Source organism: Dermacentor andersoni, chromosome 8 (assembly GCF_023375885.2).
Source record: "Dermacentor andersoni chromosome 8, qqDerAnde1_hic_scaffold, whole genome shotgun sequence".
Classification (NCBI taxonomy): domain Eukaryota; kingdom Metazoa; phylum Arthropoda; class Arachnida; order Ixodida; family Ixodidae; genus Dermacentor; species Dermacentor andersoni.
The window spans coordinates 133,754,334-133,761,958 of record NC_092821.1 but is presented as its reverse complement, the minus strand read 5'-3'; positions in this window follow the sequence as shown (position 1 = coordinate 133,761,958).

Genomic DNA, 7,625 nt, shown 5'->3' with positions numbered 1-7,625 from the left:
CGGCACGGATTTCAAAATATTTGATCGTATTTTCGCAGTTGTGGCTCGCTAAACTTCTTGAAGCTTGCTTAGTTCGGTCTTTGGCTCCTTTAGCATGCAGTGCAGTTGATCTTTACCGTTAAGTAACTGACTAGACCCCAGGAGATGTCGTCAAAATATATTACGTCATGGCGAGCGCGTGGAAGAACTTCAAGGCGGCGTCGACTGCCGCCTCGTGTTTTTTCGTCCTTTTCTAGTTTCTAGTTCTGTTCTAGTTTTCTAGTTCTAGTTCTAGGAGGGTAATTTACTCATGCAGCTCAGATTACTTTTCTCTTTGAAGAGGGCGCTAATGATCCAAACTAGCTTTGTTTAGCCTCGTGAAATATGTCTTAAAAACCTTAATTCGCTGTTTTATTTGGCTGAAGAAAGATTGCTTGTTAGCGGCGAAAATGGACGGCAGCGATTCCGCTTTCGAATTTCGCGACCGAATCGCAGGGCCGGCACGTTAGTGTGGCGACACGGATTTGAAAGTATTTTAGGGCGTTTGGGCAGTTTTCTTTCGGAATAAGTTCTCAAAACTCACTAAGCGTAGCCTTTGGTTTTATCAAAATTCCACATATATAGTGCCTCTTTATCGTCAAAATTTTGAACTAGTCCCGAGCAGACGCTATCCAAAGCTCATGCCGTCACGAGTCATCAGCGCAAGGACTTCAAACCTGTCTTTAGTTATTTTTCCCCGTATTTTCTGGCTCACAGATGCTGTGCCCACGAGAAGGCTGAAGCTTCTGGTATTGCAGAAGTAAATTTTACCGATCCACCTTAACTTGGCTCCCTCTCTTAAGCGTCCATTTTCCCCCCATACCTTAGTGCATTCTTGTTGAGCTCCAACCGCCTCAGTACTGCTTCTGTTATGTGGACAGAACCGTGTTTTGCACTCGTATGTGCGGTGTGGGCATATCACTATTGCGGCCTTTATGCGAGCCGCATGACGTAGCCATAGAATTTTGCGCAGTGGTGGACTAGACGCTGCTGAACAACTCGAGCAAGATCTGAACTCTTTTATCATAACATTAAATGACTCAGAAAACAGCCGATTAAAAATGTTCACCGCGTCTTGACTGGCCTGCCTGTAAAGCGTGCTCCGTTGCACAAATGGTGTTTATGTGGCGAAAACGTTTTTACAGGCGACCACATTTGGTTACATTAGAGGTAGGCGCTTTTAAAATAGACACCTCTAAATATTACACAGTCTAGCCCACAAGTACGAACGATTTGTGAATAGCCAGCGCTCGAGTGCTCCCCCACGACGATTGAGCACTGTGGTTAGTTGGCTATTGTGACTGATCATCATCGTTACTGAGTACATCATCGCATCTGTACATTGTCACGTAGGTTGTGAATGGTGGTAATCGGCCGAGGCATGGCTTATTGCTAATGCGGTGGGCTGTTTATATTTGCCGAATGCGGAGAAAGGTCGTGGCAGCATATTTCTGACAAAGTGACAGCACGCCGATGTCGAAGTCGCCTACTTGCACACCACATCTTGCACAAGCATTGCTTTTCCATATAAAAGTGATCTGTTAACCCATATCACTGTAGGAACGGACATCAAAGAGGCCATGCGTATTGTGTTACTAAGTATAAATAGTTTGACGTAATAGTTCTGCGGAAACCCGCAAGGTGGAGAGAAGTGATTATTAAAGGGGAAATCAGACATCCACCCGTTCGTAGCAACTGCTACAAAAGAAACATATACGGGTTCCTCAAAAGAAAAGCCTCGCAGTTGAAAAAAAATTCGTCCTGGTCCTCGTCCTGGTCCGGGTTTCCTTTGTAGCAATTGCTACGAACGGGTGGATGTCTGATTTTCCCTTTAATAAGTATAAATAGTGTATATGAATAAAATGGTTATAAAGATCAGAGTACGCGTGGTGACGTGAAAAACAAACAAAATATGTCGCGCAATCTCAATCCATTTTCATAGTTGTTTATGTAGAATACGTTTCCAATGCACAATGCAGGCAAGCAGCCAGCTGACATTTGGCACCGCTGACGTGTACGGACGTTCAGCGATCTTTTTCACATGGTAAACCATCATGGGATCGAATCGGTTGTTCCTGCAAAGATGGCACCCTGTAGCACCATTTCTGCGTCAATTGTCACGGCGTGCGATGTTGAAGGGTGACGAGGTCACTCTTTCGGTCTGTGCTCAAGCAGTGCTTGTACGGGATACACTTTGTCAATACGTCGGGAGGTGACGCGCGGGTTTTTCTAGCTTGCCTTCTCTTAATCGTCATAAATTCTTGTGGCGGTGGTACTTGCGCTCGTGGTGGCGCCGCTACATTGATTGCGTTTGGACAGACTCAAAGCAACGGAAAAAAATAAAGGCAGCCGACGAAACATTGGAAAAAGAGGGAGATCATTGACGGACATTTGGTAACGCGGTCACCAGTATCTGCACGGATAGAAAAACGGGCGCGCTGAACGTACAGTAGGTATCAAAAAGTTTATAGACCGTCGCATCTGAGAAAACGTCGAACGTCCGAGCAGTTTGCTGCGGTAGCGAGTAAAGCGGTACAACGCTGCATGTTGTTTGGATACACCAGTATAGGCTGAAAAAAAAAACAACAACATAATGCCAGGCTGCCAAAAATGTTATACTTTTTATCACATCCCACAGTCCGTGAACTGTTGACGTCAACTGTGCACTCTGTGAGCAAACCTGGCTTTGGCGATGGCATCCGGGCTGGCACAGCCGTGATTCGAGCTGCGGCGCCGGGCGCGATATTCATGTCAGAATCTGCGGATACGAACACGACTTGTAAGACGCTAAAGAAGTGAGTATTAAAAAAAATTATTTTAGGAGTAGCTGTGCGAGCGAAAAATAAGCATGCTGGTGTGTTGATTCTGATTTTCAGTTATAGTAACATTTTTTTGTTTAAATTAATCAGAAATAACTTCAAATTCAATTCGATTCAATACAGTTCCAAAATAGCCGAAGTGGCGAGTGACCACTCGTTCCCATTCTGCAAACGTCTCTCGTTGGAAGCGTTCCTGCTGTTTATTTGTACTGTTATGGAGCAATACACGGCATCGGGGAACCGCGAGGGAGTGCTTTGGATATTGTCGACCAGAGAACATATGAGCGGCAATTTCACCAACCTGAGAAAGGTAATTACCTGCTCTGTCAAGGCCTGCCACCTCCTCGATTGCCGCGCTCACTTGGTTCGTGCGCAGCAGAAAAGAGACAAAAAAATTGGCGACAAGAAATAAGAGCATGTCATTTCAGCAAGACTTTTTGCTGAGGTGCTAGTGTCATTTAAGCAAAAGTAGAGTGCCGAGGAGCCAAACCGTCCTAGGAACCCCGTGTAACACTGCAACCGAATTCAAAGGGCAGTCATTTTCACATCTTTCTTTTTTTTCATTGAAGGTTAATAATTAAAGAGGTTTTACCTCCGAAAAATTGCACAGTTGGCTGTGAAAGACACACTTTGCGATGGCCTCGAGTTAACTATTTTAACTATTATCACTGTTCTTTCTTTTCTTAAATCCGCGGGGATGCCTTGGTAGCCATGGTGTTCGGCTGATGAGCTTAACGTCGAAAGCTCGATTACCTGCCATGGCGGCCGCATTGAAATGTAATGTAAGCCGAGTGAAAAAGGTCCAATCAATCAATCAATCAATCAATCAATCAATCAATCAATCAATCAATCAATCAATCAATCAATCAATCAATCAATCAATCAATCAATCAATCAATCAATCAATCAATCAATCAATCAATCAATCAATCAATCAATCAATCAATCAATCAATCAATCAATCAATCAATCAATCAATTCGCAGTTAAAACTTTTCGAGGCTACTTTATTACAATTGTTGTATCTGTAGCACGTACTAATTTTTCATTACGAACATAATGATCCTCAACTAGCATGCATGTTGGTAATTATCCGCATACGGCTCCGTATTATTCCTATGTAACTGTTGTTTTCAGTGAGGGATGGCGTTGGGAAATTTGGGTACTTCATTATTGTAGACCAGTGCGTAACACGAGGGCTGCGAAAGGATAGGCGTCCAACGTCAGAAAAGATAGAATGCCCAGACAGAAATGCAACGAGCGTATTCAGTGGCGTTTATCATTTCACTGTTCCTTGCGTCGTTGCGCGTTTGTCTGCGAGAATGTTATTCCGAATAACCATGCAAGCTCAATGCTTGCACCAGGGGCCCTGTCTCACCGTGCGGTCCGCCTGCGAGTACGAAGGTTGCCGTGGCAACGCCTCCGACGGCGCACAGCAGGCCTAGGAAGCTGCCCAGGTAGACCAGAGGACGGCCCATGTTGCAGTCCGGCAAAGGCAGCTGGCTGAACACCGAGATACGACACCCCTGTACACAACTTGGCCTAGCTTCAACTAAGATACCCTAACGTAACCTTAATTTACCTCCACCTTACTTTAATTTAACAACGTGCCCCAACCTTACCACAATTGCGTAACGCATCCTCAAGTTAAATAATCCACTCTAACAGCCTTACGTAACATGACCCTATATAATGTTGCACAACGTAACCTTACTTGAACTTACCTCATTAAATTAACTAATTCGCCCTAACTTAACCTTATATACAAATAATAAACTAAACCTGACCTTACCTAACGTAACCTTAGCTAATCTTACACAACATAACCTCACCTCACATAACCTTATCCTATCTGAAGTAGCCTAAGGTCAGATAACCTTCTCTAAAGCAAGCTGACTTAACCTAATCAATCGAAAAGCTCAAACGAATGACTAAGAAGAACGTCCCAGAAACGAAATACGACGAGACGAGCCGGCGACAGTGTTTCGTCCCTTAATTCGGCCAGAAACGAATATTAAAAAAATATTCGAGGGTCATGGTATACGAATACGAATACCTTCGAACTCGTATTCGCAAATTCGAATATTCGCACGCTCTTGCGTAGCGCACTCACACGTATCCGGCGTCGCTGCCGTAGGAGAAGTCGGACAAGGGCGGCGAGTGCGACATCCTGCACGTGTCGGGTTCCGGTTCGGAGCAGGACATGCTGGACCAGTGTATGCCCTCCAACGACACCGGGCTGGCCGGTTCCGGGATCAACTTGCGCGCTGTCGATGCACAGGCAAAAGTTGGCTCGGTGTGGGGCAGCGTGGGCGTACACAGAGGCACGTGTTTACCACGCTCGATAAATAAGCTTGTTAAAGCACAACGAGAGATGGAACGACAGAATGACAGAGGTTACGATGGGTCACGCGATAACGGCTACGCGGATTCGAGAATGAACGGGTACAGCTCGTATCGGGGTTCAAGTTAACAGAAGGAAGTGGAGTTTATAAGAAATTCTGGGACCCAGCCAGATAGTTCGGGGCTTAAGAAGGAGAGGATCACCTTCGTGTAGGTGCGTTTGCTCGTTGCAGCCGCGAGAGATTACGGAAATGCCAATGTAGAATTGTTGACCGATAAGACCGGTAGTTAAAAAAGAAAAGCGTGCGCGTTCGACCTCACCAGCAGGTTGAGGACCCGGCGTGAGCGTCTTCATAGGTTTGCTGGATGCTTTCACTGTGGGCGTTCTATTGCTCTTCATTCGTGCAGGTGTATGAAAAATACGGTAGAAAAAGAAAAAGGATAAGCAGGATGAGTTCACCTGATACGGTAATAACATGTTACTTAAGCGACAACCAGTTAATGGAGACTGAGTCTGAAGAAAAAAGAGGGCTAAATTTAGCTGCACTGAAGCCACTGTTACGTAGCCGTGATGGCATACTCATTGTTGGCGTCTCGGGCAATTTGTAGAAAAACGCCGCTCGATTACAGTTCCGCAGCTTCGCAGCTCGTTCTCCAGCTTTGGAGATGTATTCTCGGACGGTCACTTTCGGAGATAGTCACTTTCAATGCGGCCGTTTGAGCAAAATCGGCTGAGCTGATTGGCTAGTTGAGCAAAACCACCTAAATAATACAACGCGCCGTGTACTACGTCACGCGAAAGTGATGGTATCGTCGAAAGTGACCATCCGAGGATATTATAAGACGTCAACAAACAGAAACCAAGGACAACATAAGTGGAAATACTTTTACTTACTGATTGAATTAAAGAAATGATAAATTAATGGAAATGAAAGTGAATGAACTAACTGGCCGTAGGTGGGATACGAAATCACCTGCGGCCAGTTATTATTTCATCCACTTTAATTTCCAATAATTTATCATTTCTTTAATTCAATGAGTAAGTACAAGTAATTCCCCCTATGTTGTCATTGGTGTCTTCGTTTGTTGGCTTCTTATGATATTATTAATAAAAGTTGGGCCCCTCGGTCCTCTTTGTTCTCATTCATCCGGAAATACGTCCCTTATGCAAGAAAGCAAGTGCCTGCAGGCATCGTTTTGACTAACTAGGAGGAGTATTCGAGAAAAAGAAAGCCATTACTCGAAGATCGAACTTGTACAAACAGCACCAGGAGCGGTTTCATTGAACATGGAATTAGGTATTAGCAAGATTCATATTAGCAAGGATTCCAAGAGAATGGAAGCGTAGCAGGGGGCGGCAGAAAGATAGGTGGACGGATGAGATTAAGAAATTTGCAGGGACAACATGGCCACAATTAGTACATGACCGGGGTACTTGGAGAAGTATGGGAGAGACCTTTACCCTGCAGTGGGCGTAGCCGGGCTGGTGATGATGATTAGCAAGAAATTATTAATGAGATGGGGGTGGGGGTGAATGAAGTGCCTAACGTAACCTTGATTGAAGTATTGAGTGATTACACTTTGCTTCTCAGATATAGCATACAAGCGGGCTATTAAACGTCTCGTAGTAAAGGCCGCAGCACTAAGCTTTACTGCCCGAGCAGCAGGTGCTGCTGGGCATCTAGCTGCCGAGCACGAGGTCGCGGGCTCGACTCCCGCCCGACACCGCGATGACATTCTGATGAAGGCGCAATTAAAAAAAAAGAAATGTTGTGTACCGTGCTTTGTGCGCACGTTAAAGAATCTGAGGTGATCGAGCTTTATCCAGAGCACCTCCCCCCCCCCCCTCCCCTTTATTACTAAGTTTCTCATAAGGCGTTGCTATTGGGACGAAACACCTCATCAATAAACGCGCACCAAAGCATCACAAACTCCTTCGCAATCTGCCTCTTTCGGAATGCTGGTTCCGAGGCTGTGAATCGCATCCGCGACCTTGGACTAGGATGCAGACCGCTGGGCGACCGGGAAGCGCCGAGAATACCAAAGAACTACGTGGTAGGTCTCCCAAGATGAGGAAGCACGAAGCCTGCTCGGCTATTCGAAACAACCGCCTGTATCTATTTCTTCCTAGAATAAACATTCACCAGCGCTGCGCTAGTCGGAGCTCGTGTGACCTAAACCAGGGAGAATTCGCAATGCCGAGATTGGTTTAACTCCCGAACAGCTTAGCCGCGTCGATCAGGTGACTCACGTTTCCACCGACAAGACAGTTTTCGCCGCGTTTCTGGCTTTCTGCATTGAAATATGATGCGAACGGTTTTCACAGCTTACCTCACGGGGTCCCGAACGCTCGCGGCCGTTTCTTCTTCTTCTTCTCCTTTTGCTTCGCGTGAAACGAAGCCGCGCTGATGTACCCGGTGAGTCGTCGTTGCTGTTGTTTCCTAAA